The 13,677-nt window shown below is 43.9% G+C and overlaps 1 protein-coding gene and 1 pseudogene across 3 annotated transcripts in view; both read left to right on the top strand.

Annotated features, from left to right (window-relative positions):
* The first annotated feature begins 1,325 nt into the window (after positions 1 to 1,325).
* The window catches only part of LOC124777967 (pleckstrin homology-like domain family B member 1), a 1,066,194-nt gene continuing 1,053,842 nt past the window's right edge, over positions 1,326 to 13,677 (top strand). For all 3 annotated transcript variants that reach the window (XM_047253529.1, XM_047253528.1, XM_047253527.1), the window contains exon 1: positions 1,326 to 1,512. The gene's annotated coding sequence lies outside the window, so the exon portion shown is untranslated. The remainder of the gene's footprint in view (positions 1,513 to 13,677) is intronic.
* On the top strand, positions 11,162 to 11,279 carry LOC124778629 (annotated as a pseudogene).

Here is a 13,677-nt window from a genome sequence, read left to right as displayed (position 1 = left end):
AGGCCCCAAAAACTTATTTTTGGGTATCAAAACCCAACCGCGTATTCCGAAACAGTTGGGAACAGCAAATAGCTGTAATTTTACGATCTGTTCCTAAGATCCCGATCTCGTCCAAACCTGAAAATTTTCTTGATATCTATATCCGTTTCCAGATGCAGAGGTTCACAGTTACCCTTTTCGCTTGAGCTACACATACTGTTACAGCAGGGAAAAAAAGGGAACCAGCGGAAAAATGCTTCTGTCGGTGCTCAAATATGTTCTTATTTATTTAAAAGACTGTGACTGAAAAAAGTGGTCCAGCTGCCTCATTCTACCTTCCTCAGCACCTTAAAATGTTTTCCCAAAAATTTTGGCGCATGCTGAGAGAGAAGAAGACAGTGGCAGTGGCGAAAAGACAGAAAAGTAATAGATAAAGGAAGAGAGTGAGAGAAACAGAGTGGAACATAGTTGACAGTGAAAGAACAGTACTAGGAAAACAGTGAAGGAGACAGTGCCAGAGGGTGAGGAATAAAGAATAAGAAAAAGCTGAGAGCCAGTGCTAATGAGAGATAGAGTTAGTGACAATGGCAGCGAGGAATAGTGACAGCTGAAAGAGATGGCAGCAGTAGGAAGGACAGAATGAGATATTACCGGCAAGGGAGAGCAAGACGGAGACAGAGACAGTGAAAGGAGACTGTATATAGTAGTAGGACAGAATGAAGGGGACTGTGTGACACAGGAGACAATGATAGACAGACACAAAGAGATAATGACAATGAGTTGGACTGAATGAGTGAGCGAGAAAGAGCAACTGAGAGTGCATGGGTATGAGCGACTTACAGCTATGTACTAATGGGTGTGAGTTACAACTTGGGCAGGTTGTGGGAGTTCGAGGTGAGTTGCATATTAAAAAACGCGCGAATATGTTCGATGCTAAGATTTTTGGGAACATTTTGAAAGCTTTTGAGGAGGGTAGAATGCGGCAGCGGGTATCCCACTTTTTAATCGGAATCTTTTGAACAGGAACGTATTCGCATTTATATGCTCCGATAGTAGCATTTTTCCACTGGTTTAAATACTACAGCAGTTGCTGTGGAGACGTCATTGAATCTGGAAAGACAGGACTTAACCTGCCCATCTAACTAACATGACGCTTTCACCTGTTCCCTGCACTCTGAAGTGTGAAAACAACGCATACAGCTATCTCAGTGCTGTTTGTACACTGACGGACATCCGCGCCGGGGACGCCGGAGCAACTGCGCATGCGCGGTGCGACGGAGTGGCTGATAGTGGGGGAGACAACGGCCTCGTGTCCTGTGCCGAGGGAGAGCCACTGTAGTCGAACGAAAACCGCCGCTGCCTCCTAGGCTGCTGCTCGGGCAGCGGACGCGCAACGAGCGTCGCGTGTCAATGTTTACGTGTAAGGACGCCAGCAGTTATTCGCTTTTCTAGGACGCCGACGCGTGTGTGTGTTGATTAGTGATAAGTGAGGACGACGAGCCGTCACGGCAAACCCAGGCAGCTCTGACAACGGTAAGTGACTGGCCGCAATCTGAATAAAGTACTTGACGCCAGTACCGGTGATGTCCTATTTGAAATTTCGAATCCGTAATGTGCGTGGTTTTGGATATTCATTTTGTGCCGCTAGCTTCCTTGAAGTACCTCTAAGCAGCTGAGGAGAAACACTGCGCATTTTCAATCTTTGCCTCGCGGACAGTGCATTCACTGCAAACGTGTCATCGTCAGCAGTGATGAAGGACACAGTGTTACGCCCGAGGAGGACCAGAGGCTACTTACTGCCTTACTAGGTCTTTTTCGAGAACTATAATTTCGCAAAGATTTCGGGACTCAGACGTTTCTAAATTAAACGCACACGTTTTAGCTAAATCTACGGAGGTAACGTCACAGGGTGAAACAGTCCTAAAATTGCTCGAACACTGGCACGTACACGTAAAACGGTACTAGGCCATAATCTGCAAAGAGAGAATCGAATGTGCAAGATCTGTTTCTTTCCCTCTTTCCAGCTCTAGTTTGCAAAGTCGCAAGTCGTTTTTGATTATAACGGTAGCCAGTGTTGTATAATGACTCGAGCGAACAATTCGTGCTTTGCTGTAATGAAATATTTGGAAACAGTATTTCTTCAAGTAGAAACTATACCGAATTGTGTAGTAGATAAGTTATGAAATCGCTTGGGGGAGGGGGGGCCTAAGACTTCGAAGATACTTCCGTTCAACTTCCTCAATGTTTACACTATTATCAACATCGAGCCTGTGAGGAGGGTGTTCTGACCCAAATTACGCTGTGAAATAACTTTGTCGGAGATCTTTAATAAAACGTTTCTTATAAAACATTTTACGGTATACTGTGGTCCTTATATATTTTATAAAAGCTGGAGCATGGTCATAGCTGGTATAAAAGATTAGCCAATGGTATTTGACAATGTATTGTGGGCCTTAGTTCTAACGGGAGAATTCGCTTGGCGCTGAACTGGTAAAAACCGTAGTAAGAGCGATAGTTGCTTAAGATTCGCCGCCTTGAGCTGGGGAATACAGTAAACAGTGACGTCACTGCAACAAGTGGGCGTGACGCCATTGCATCTTGGCACTGCTCCTTGGTTGCATATCGTGGCTATCGCAAATGGCATGCCGTCTACTTGGAGAAAACAGATTAGTTTCATAGCAGAACAGTACTAGAAGAATATACAGTAAAAGAGCAAGCGTTTGTATGCAACAGCTGCAAGAATTGTTATTCCTCAGAAACCAACTTAAGACAGACATCTACATTAAGTAAGAGACTGTCACGCCGATACAGTTCAGATTGCAGTCGCTGGATTTGTTCTTTTCGCTGTTGGTACTTTCTCTGGTCAAATGAATCTCGACACGATATGGGATGAGAAGCACGGAAAACATGAAATATTCACTTAACTTTATCGAACAATATTACCGTAATCATCATCAGATCTTGAAGCGAAATCCATGATCACTTCTATACTTCCAGAACTCTCATAAAAATAGAAGTGTCCTTAGCTGCTCTGTCGCTTCGCATTTGTACTGACACACGCATTGGTCAAGTTGAGTTACACGATAACCACAGTCATCTTTTTTTCCCACTCCTAACTGGCGATGGTTAATTTGTGACTCATGACGGTTCATAGCATCCTCTGATTATAGATTAAAAATACGTCCATTCATTGATTCTTCCGTCACTCACAGCCTGTTGGTCCATCCATGCTCAGCCGAAACGCTAAACTTTTGCCGGTATCAGGTCTCTTGTACAGGATGCCTCAAACCTTTTGGGCCAAACTGAAACAGGTGATTGTGCGTCCACGGGTGATTATGTTGAGACAGGGAACCAATGGTCGGAAACTGTAGTATGGACATACACAGCGTACACCGCATAACAACAAAACTCGTTCAAAGCGAAGACAGCTAGTCTCAATGTTCATGCGAGATATGCTGCCACGATTCTTGGTTACTGTACCCTTTGTTGTCCATGAATGTGTATGGTTTCAACACCATCGTGCACCAGCCAACTTCCATGTTACTGTCAGCGAGCACCAGAACAACACGTACAGTGGAGTGGAGGTCCTGTCCCATTGCCAGCGCAATCACCGGATCTCGCATCTCTGGGGTTATGGCAAAACGTTGGTGTGTGAAACCACTGTAGACAAAAATTAATACCTTTTTGCTAGGGTTCAAGCTGCCTATCTTGTGATACACAGAGATCAGGGATCTATGAGAGAGAGTGCAGCAGAATTTCATGCACATTTGTCATGCATGCGCTGAGACTGGCGGTCGTCACTTTGAACAATTACAATGAGCTACGTTGCTGTTGTGCAGGGTGCTTCAAACCTCAATACGTCCATAACAAAATAAATATGCATTTAAAATGGCTCTGAGCACTATGGGATTTAACATCTGAGGTGATCAGTCCCCTAGACTTAGAACTACTTAAACCTAACTAACCTAAGGACATCACACACATCCTTGCCCGAGGCAGGATTCGAACCTGCGACCGTAGCGGTCGCGCGGTTCCGGACTGAAGCGCCTAGAACCGCTTTTCAGACCAGTGGTTCCCGCTCTCGAAATAATCAGTTGTGGACCCTCTATCACCTGTTTCAATTTGATCCAAAAGGTTTGAGATACTCTGTATATCTGTATGCAGAACGTTACTTCACGTTATGTGGCGGAGCGTACTTCCACTACATTGCGCCCCTCCACCCCGCCCCTCCCTCCTCTGTTCTGTTTCGCTTGAGAATGATGCTTAGGAAATAAGACCGTCATTAAGGTTACGTATGAGCTAAAATTTCTCAGGTTGCACTGGCCAATAAATTCATACGAAATGTACTTAAATTTTTGTGAAGTTGTCTGTCGTTGTCGAGATTCGTGTGTAAGGAAGTATCTTCTGTAGCTTTGGACGAAAACATTTTTATGGCTGTTCCAACTCTGTCTGTGGTAATAACGTGCCGAAATTGGTTACGCGCATATTATTTGACTGCTATTTAAACTAAGGGCGGGGGGGGGGGGGGGGGACGGTGTACATATTCGTCCAAACGGTCGTGCAAATCGGACTAAAACTCCATCCACCTTAACAGGAGTGCTAGTCGCAGATTTTGACCACGGGTTGTTTCGTAGTCTCACAAGCTACGCTGCCGAGTTTCTTTCCCTTACTGCCTACTGCAAAAACTTTTGTAAAGTACGTCACAAAATGCCTAAAAATATCTGGTACAGGTAGATTCGCACCAGACGTGAATAGAACTTCGCGTCGCAGAATACCATCCTTTTTCCTTGTCCCTCGTCTTCCTTGTAATTTAGAAATACTGTGAAAACATTTGTTGTCCGCCGTTGATGACAACTGTCACATTAAGGTAAATTCATGAAATAATTTTTCAAGAAATACATTATTTTTTAAGGGGAGTGTAGACGGTCTTCAGAGGCCATATATTTTAAAGTTTAAGTAAATATCACATGCAAAAGCAAGTTATTAAAAAAAAAACAGAGCAATAATCAACAAAAGCACGAAATCAAGAAATGTTACTGGCGGGGCGACGAAAAGACGTTCACTTAAACCCCTGTTACACGAGCGACTTCCTATTCAACCGGCAGTTTCCACTACAGTATTCCTGGCAAAATATTCGTGTACTGTCTCGGGAAGTCTCTTTTTGTTTACACGACAGCACCAAAATTGCAAGTAGTGTGGCAGTTGTGTCCTGTACAGTTGGAAATCTGAACTGTGTATACATTTTACCCTTCTTATAAAAAGTATAAATATACTAAAGCAATTCAGGAACCAGCAATGATAATAGTGTTAAGTAATGAGCGGACCAAAATTCATGATGAATATTTTTCACTAAACTTATATGGTAATTCTCCACACTGTGGAGAGCTTAAGAGAATAGGAGAAGTATCGTCTCAATGTTTCAAAACATTACTCGTGCAAATCGAGTACAAACACAAACATATCAAACAATAATTAGAAGGCTAGAGTTTAATAATATTTTTTTTATTTCCTACTTTTTTATATTCGAGGTGTCAAATAACATGGAAGACTTTTTCTCGTTCAATAGACTTGAATTTTGCACTGTTGAGACTATTAAAAATATTTTTCACGTATTTTACATTCTTATTTATGCATAATTATCGATTTTTTCTGTGACTAGGTATTGTAAAACGTAAATACCCTGAAGCTTTGTCATTTGATCTCTCATACTGGTAGTAGGAATAATACTATGAAATTCACATACAAACTTTGCAGTGAGTAACGAAAAAAAAAAGCATTCAAACTGGCATGGACGTACTACAATAAAAGCAATATTGCAAAACAGGCTAAACTCAGGCACTACGGTACTGTTGTACTACCAGAAGCACTCCACGCATTAGAAACGACCACAATCGGAGCATCAGGCATCCCAGGACAGAAAAAATAGAACGTAACACTCTCAGAAAAGTTTTTGGAGCAATACACAGAGATGGTATATGGATACAAAGATCGATCAAACAATTATAAGAATACACACACAGGTTCATAAGCTTGTTCAGAAAAAGCCGATTAACATTCTGTGGACACGTACATAGAATGAACAACATCAGACTCACAAAGAGGATTTATGATGTAATCTATGGCACACAAAATTATCGCTGCACCGGTTATAGTTTGTACCATTGGTCCAGGAGTACCGTCTTGATTAGTAATCAAAATGTCCTCAGTCCCGGATTCGAAACCCACCACCGCTTAAATTTTGATTAATAATCAGCATTGGCGGCTGAAGACTTCCGGCATAAGAAGCACCCTAATTCTGTCAACGGCCTTGTCAAAGACGGTGGAGGAGCCGACAGAGATCCAGGGCATTCTTGTCCTTGGGGTGGGAATCTGCCCCTAAAGGATGGAAACCACTGCCTTAAAGACACATACTGTGTATCTACAGGACATGGGGCCTGTGGTTGAAAAATTGTCGTGATGATCTCTCCATTGGTAAAAGATTCGGGAAAAAAGTTTTTAAAATTCAGGATGAAAGGATATCAGTGATAAGATTCACTGATGACAGTGCCAGATTGAGTGAGAGTGAAGAAGAATTACATGATCTGCTGAATGGAATGAACAGTCTAATAAGAATAGAACACGGATTGAGAGTAAATCGAAGAAAGACGAAAGAAACGAGAAGTAGCAGATACGAGAACAGCGAGAATTCTAACATCAAGATTGGTGGCCATGAAATAGATGAAGTTAAGGAATTCTGCTACGTAGGCAGCAGAATAACCAATGACGGAACGAGCAAAGAGGACATCAGAAGCAGACTATCAGTGGAAAAAGGGGCATCCCTGGCCAAGAGAAGTCTACTAGTAAAAAGCGTTGACCTTAATTTGAGAAAGAAATTTCTGGGATTGTACGTTTGGAGCACAGCATTGTATGGTAGTGGAACATAGACTGTGGGGAGACAGGAACAGAAGAGAATCGAAGCATTTGAAATATAGTGCTATTGACGAATATTGAAAGTTAGGTGGAATGATAAGGGTTCTGCGCAGAATCGAAGGGGAAAGGAATATGTGGAAAACACTGACAAGGAGAAGGGACAGGATGATAGGACATCTGTTACATCAGAGAATGACTTTTATGGTACTAGAGGGAGCCGTAGAGGGCAAAAACAGTAGAGAAACAGAGATTGGAATACATCCAGCAAATAATTTGAGGACGTAGGTTGCAGGTGCTACTCTGAAATGAAGAGACGTACGGGAGAGGAATTCGTGGCGGGCCGCATCAAACCATTCAGAAGACTGATGACTTTTAAAAAAAAAAAGAAATATTTCAATCAAAAAACATTTGGTTTCAAGAAATAGAAGAAGTAAAACAATCAGGGGTCAGTACTGAAATGATAAATGATGCAAATTCAGAAACAAAATTATGAACACGTAATCTGAAGTAAAAGAAAGGAAGAAAACTTGCAAAATACGGACAGAGCGAAGGAAACAGGAACACAGCCAAAGAATGAAGAGGTTTGGGAAGAGAGAAAGAAGGAAACAAGAAAAAAATGAATAAACATTTAACATTCAAGTTAATCACTGTCCTGGAGGCAAAAATGTGTAATAATAATAATAATAATTTCATAATGCTGAGACAGTCATATTTGTTTGGTCAGTACCGCCATTAGACTGTTGTTTATTTATAGTGTTACATTTACACTCACTCTAATAATAATAATAATAATAATAATAATAATAATAAATATTAAGAAACAAAAGCCATCGCTGAAACAAGTGTGACGCGGCGAGGATTGGAAGTCATTTTAGAGCAATACACGTGGTTCAGTCAACTGACCACTTAAGTCATTGACCCACTCGCGATATGACAGCAAGTTGATTTTACACGTTGGTTCATGACGTGTGCCCACCACGAGTATCAGCAATTCACTGCTCAAGCCATCGCCGAGTCCATAATCTTCGCGGTTTTCTCCGATCTTCATCGACAGTCGCTAACAGGGTGAACGCAGCTATTTTACGTTCGTGATTTATCGTAAGGAACATAGTGGTGTCCCCCTCCGTCCCGCCCTCCCCCCCCCCCTCCTGTGTGAGGTCGGATGTCCCACAATCGTACACGTCAACGTTAGTTGTCCCGTCTTGTGAGAGGACGATTTAAGACGGGCTTACAGTCGTGATGCCAGTGCACCGACAACTTTTCCATTCCGTCAACAATTTAGTGTAAGTGTCCCCGTTTGAAATGTGTTGCGGTATATATGATTCAACACGACATATTGACCTCAGTAGGGAAGGAGGGAGGATGGGGGGGGGGGAAGGAAGGGAGGGAGGGAGTTTGTAATATCACGTCTCGTCGACGTCTAGGTCATTAACGACGGTGAGGAGAGCCGAGAAAGCGGTCGTTCACAGAGTGTGGAGCAGTCAGGCTGTGCAAGAAGAAAACAGCAACAGCAGTAGTAGTAGTAGTAGTAGTAGTAGTAGATCTAAGCAAGGCAGCCTATTGATAGATGCGCTGCGAGGGATGCGGTGGTACGGTGCGTTACGGGCCGTTGACAGCGTTGGCCGCCGGCCAGAAGTCGTCAGTTGAGCGTTATCCGCGTGGTTCGTCCTTGGAGGGGGAGCGCACTCCGGCTTGCCGACATCCCAGCTGCAGCGGCCATTGTAGAGTGCGCTGGCCACGCCGTAGCTGCACTGCTTAGCCCTGGCTTGTGGGTAGCAAACCGGCTCCACAGCCGCTGTCATTGACTAGCGGAAACTCTGCTCCACTTCCGTGAGACTTTAACATCTACATTCCGGCAAGACACATTATGCTATGTGGAAGAGGACACTTAAGTGTGCCACTGTCACTCCACGCCCTATACTGTTCCAGTAAAGATTGCTGCGCGAGAAGAAAGATTATTTGTAATTCTGAGTGAGCGATAAAACCTCTTTAATTATATCAGCATTGCTTTTTTTGCGAGACATTGTTAGGAGCAAGCAGTACTTGGTGAGCATTTTTGGGCTACATAAAGCTATGCCGTTTCTTGCAAACGGTATACCTTAAGTAACGCCGTTTTTTATGGGTGCACTTTCACATGTGCTGCGTTTGTTGGTCGTAGAACGCCTAGCCGATACTCAATTCCTCTCCGAGTCTCTTCCAGCACCTCTTCAGTCACCGTCTCCACTACACCTCTTATTAGTTCACGCTTCAGGGTCTGGTGGACTGAACGCTTCATCCTTAACGTAACACAGAAAAAAACTCAAGAAGAGTTTGTCTAGTGATCATGGTAGCCTTGATTCTGGACTGTCTTTACCGATCCATCTGTCCAGAATGTTTTCATCCAAGAACTGGTGAACAAAAAATCCCGAGTGTGGCGGTACACCATTTTGTTGAAACATTACCCATGGTAACAAGACAGAAAAGAAAGGAGATGCTGTCAGAGCAGTTGCAGAAGATATCTGTAAAAATCTTCATGATGAAGCTACCATTTGCAACAAACTGCATGGCTGTAACTGACATAATTCCTTACAAATATTTTTGTAGTCGTTGACTGTCTAGGTACGTATGCTCTCTGAATTTTAACTGGAAACTACGCCATGACGCACAACGCTTGTTTTGCAACGTCTGCCGCTGGAGTTATATGAACATCTTCGTGACGCTTTGGCACTCGCTAAACGAACCTGAGATGAAAAGCGCGGCTATTCTTTGGCTCCTTACCTCGTCCATAAAACCTTTGTGATGACTGTCAGAGACTCAAGATACTTTCGTATCCCTCGAATGAGGTTTTTCCAAGAAACCTCCATAGTTGGATTCCTGTTTTTGCGGTATCTACCTTCCCAACAATTAGCTTTGCCTGCTCGCTCCAGTATAAACGATTCCGTGCGCATACTCTGACATTTTCTGGGCATGACTGCTTCCAGCGATGGTTCGCCAATCGTGTAGTCATATAGTAGAAGAGTATTTATGCTTAATTCGTCACAGTTCTGTTGAGGCTCAGCTGTCAATTCCTGCATCAAGCCTCGACCCTCTGCAGATCTTCCCCATTTCGCTGCGATAAGCACGCACAAGAGGCGATCATGCAGATTGTACAATACATGAAACTGAGCAGATACGAGAGACGTTCAGTAGGTTATGCGATACAGTTTCTTTCTCGACTGATTTCGGTTGGAAAAAATGCGGAATTTGTTGTGGGACGTAGTTGAATATTCTCGCTTCAGCCGCTATTCTTTCATTAAGTTCTGATAGGTGGCGGCACTATACGTAGCGTTCATTTAGTTTGTTTTTGGCGGAAAACCAGAGCATTGCAGATATTTTTAGGGGTCTACAGAATGCCTACGGAGACCTGACAGTGAACGAAAGCACGGTCAGTCGTTGGGCGAGGCCTGTTATCGCGACAAGGTCGAGCAAACCTGTCTGATCTCCCGGGTGCCGGCAGGCCGCATACAGTTACCACCCCTGAAGTGTTGAACATGCGGACGCCTTCATTCGATGTGATCGACGGATCACAAACAACTCGTTGCACAAATGGCAGTATCTGTTGGTAGCGCTGACACAGTCCTCCACTAGTTGGGGTACCCGAAAGTGTGAGCCCGCTGGTTTCATCGCCGCCCAACAGAAGACCATAAAGAGCAACGTCAGACCATCCGTGCGAAATAGCTTGCGCGCTATAAGGCTGATCATGACAAATTTTTGTCGAACATTGTCACAAGTAATAAAACGGGGTTCATCGCTTCGAAACGGAAACAAAACAGCAATCCATGGAGTGGCACCATAGCACCTCTCCGAAGAAAAACTTCAAAGCCACAGCCTCAGTCGCTAAAGTTATAGCGACGGCCTACTGGGACACTGCAATTAAAAAACTGAAGTGTATTGTGCTACCCTCAGGAAATTGAAGAAACGACTTCGCGTGTTCGTCGCCACAAAAATGCAGGTGGACTGCTCGTCTCCATAACAACGCAAGGTCTGACAAGTCTGCACACCCGATAGGCGCTCACAAACCTCTACAGCACAGACCTCTCAGTGTCAGACTGCCACCTGTTTGGCCCAATGAAGGGTGCACTTCGCTGGAAGCAGTACGTGGATGATGGTGTAAGGCTGGTCTCATTGAACAGAGATTATGTTGCAGATAGGGTTTCGTAGCCAAAAGAGCGGGGAGTATTATGGTGTACTGGAACTCTGAATGAAACCAACCTATTTTCAGAAAAGAATGTTGCCTTACTTGTTGAGTATTTTGGCCAACAGCCTTGCCGCAGTGGTAACACCGGTTCCCGTCAGATCACCGAAGTTCAGCGCTGTCGGGCTGGGCTAGCACTTGGATGGGTGACCATCCGGTCTGCCGAGCGCTGTTGGCAAGCGGGGAGCACTCAGCCTTTGTGAGGCAAACTGAGGAGCTACTTGATGGAGAAGTAGCGGTCTCGGTCTCGAAAACTGACATACTGCCGGGAGAGCGGTGTGCTGACGACATGCCCCTCCATGTCCGCATCCAGTAACGCCTGTGGGCTGAGGATAACACGACGGCCGGTCGGTACCTTTGGGCCTTCATGGTCTGTGCTGGAGGAGTTTACTTGCTGAACGCCATTCGAAAATCGCAATGTCTGCACCGTAACAGTATGTCTTGCCACTGAGCGAATATTACGCTGCACCATTTACAGATGTAGTTAAATGTTCCGCTTTGAACTCGGGATCAACCTGAAATCAGGCACGAATTTTACACAAACATTTGTCAAAACTGTGACACAAATACGGATACGTTTAACTGAAACGAATATTATTGTTTAGATTACGAATATTTCAGTAGGATTACAGTAAATGTTCATGAGCTGTAAAATTGAGTGTTTTATGAAGAACAAATATGTTGCAATAAAAGCCTCCGAAAGTCATGATATAGAATCAAAAGGGGCCTGGATCTTATTACCGGGGGGTTTAGGCGTCAGTAGAAAATATCAAGTGACGAAAAAGTGGTCGACAAGTTATATCACGGAATATTTGACTGGCAGCGTATCAGCAAATCGTGCAAGCAATTCTTCAAAGTAGGCTTGCTAGTTCTCAGAGCTTGATAGTCACTACGTGGAAGTGAGAGGAGGAAAGTGCCCCCACCATGTGTTGGTTTTGTGTGAAAATTATGGCTTCTGGTCTCTCGACTGCGTAAAGCAATCGAATTCGTCCCTACTTGCAGCGTGTTCGAAATTTACTAAAAGCTGAGGTGTTGGGCAGGTGTTAAAACTCAGAATGAAGAACCGCTATCATTAAAATATTCGTGTTTAACGACAAAGAACACTCCTACGGCGAGAACAGTCTTCAAAAACATACGTTCGCAGCCAAGAATATACTGCAGGCCGAAACATTACACTTAAAAGCGAAGAGACATTAGTAAACAAATAGGGGCTACGGAATGCTGTTAATGTAAAAGCTAAGTCCAAGCTCTGCATTTTGCAGACACTGTCAAGGGCGTGTAGCTGGCTGCTACATAGCTCCAGCTGGAAACAGTTGCTCGCGCCACGTCATTACGCTTCTCTGTCCCAAGGGGCGATCAGCAAAACCGTAACGAGGCTACAGGCGCCAAGTGTCTGGAGCCGAACGCGATAACCGCTGTAGCTACAGCCGCTGATGTGCTAAGAATGGTCTTGAGACGGCTGCGTCTCCGAGTTTTATGACCTCGAGTGACTGGTATTCGCACGCTTCCCACCTCAAAAAAAAAAAATAGGTCCCCTGCCAACTGCTCAGAAAGGAGCAAAGCTCTGCTCGCTGGGACACAGAGAACAGATAATGCCTTCGCTCCTCAGAGGTATCCCATAACGCGAAGGAGGGAGTTTTGTCTATCAAGGCGCGGATCAAAATTTCAGCGGATTGTGACTCTGAATTTAAGTGGGACGTCTTTTTTTGTTATTGATCTCACGCGGGCGCTAATGTCTCCGCATTTGGCGAGGCCAGCTGCTCAAGCTGCTATGGGGAGATAAACCGAAGATAAGTTAGATGAGTTAGGAGTGAGCTGTACACAGATCAAAACTGTGACTTTAATGTAAAATGACCAATCCACATTCTGTTGCTCGACATCAATACTGTAACTGACCTGTCGGGAAAAAAAAACTGTCATAGAAGCATTGAAAAAGTGAACTCTTACATTGATCTGCATGAAATAGCTATAGGCCCCTTTTGTTACTTGTTAGTTATTTACAAAATGTTTGCAGTATATTGTGTACATACCATTCAGAAGTTAGACTTTGGCCGGAAAAGATGAGTCCAGTTATTCCTGTTATACTTCTTGCACGCCTCACGCAGTTTTTTTCACGCCATGCAGAAGCTCTTGATTTCATGGATACTGTTGCTTCTACAGTCTATATTAAGTTGCGAAAGAACAAACTACACATACAGTCTTCCACGATTCAGCGCGCCAACTGGCCGGTTTATGCACTAGACGTAGATCTTAACTCCAGTCTAGTTTGTTGTATACTCCTTAACTCGTCCTGCTGTTAAAAATGAAGATCCCGAAATGCAGCTGTACGATATTTCTAAAAGCGTGTTTTGGTAGCCCCTTCCTTTACCGTGCGAGGAAACTGAGACATGTTTGTATTCGATGACTCTGTAAACATAATAAAACTTCCTCATATACTGCGTGCGACTGGATTAAGAAGCCCTGAAACTATTCATCATTGCTCATTTGATCTCCACTGGCCTCTTTTCTGTCTTTTTTTCCTTTTTTTCCTTTTTGTCATCAGTCTTCTGACTGGTTTGATGCGGCCGACCACGAAT

Source organism: Schistocerca piceifrons, chromosome 2, assembly GCF_021461385.2.
Source record: "Schistocerca piceifrons isolate TAMUIC-IGC-003096 chromosome 2, iqSchPice1.1, whole genome shotgun sequence".
Taxonomy (NCBI): domain Eukaryota; kingdom Metazoa; phylum Arthropoda; class Insecta; order Orthoptera; family Acrididae; genus Schistocerca; species Schistocerca piceifrons.
Note: the sequence above shows the minus strand (reverse complement) of the source record. Positions and strands in the feature narration are given on the sequence as shown.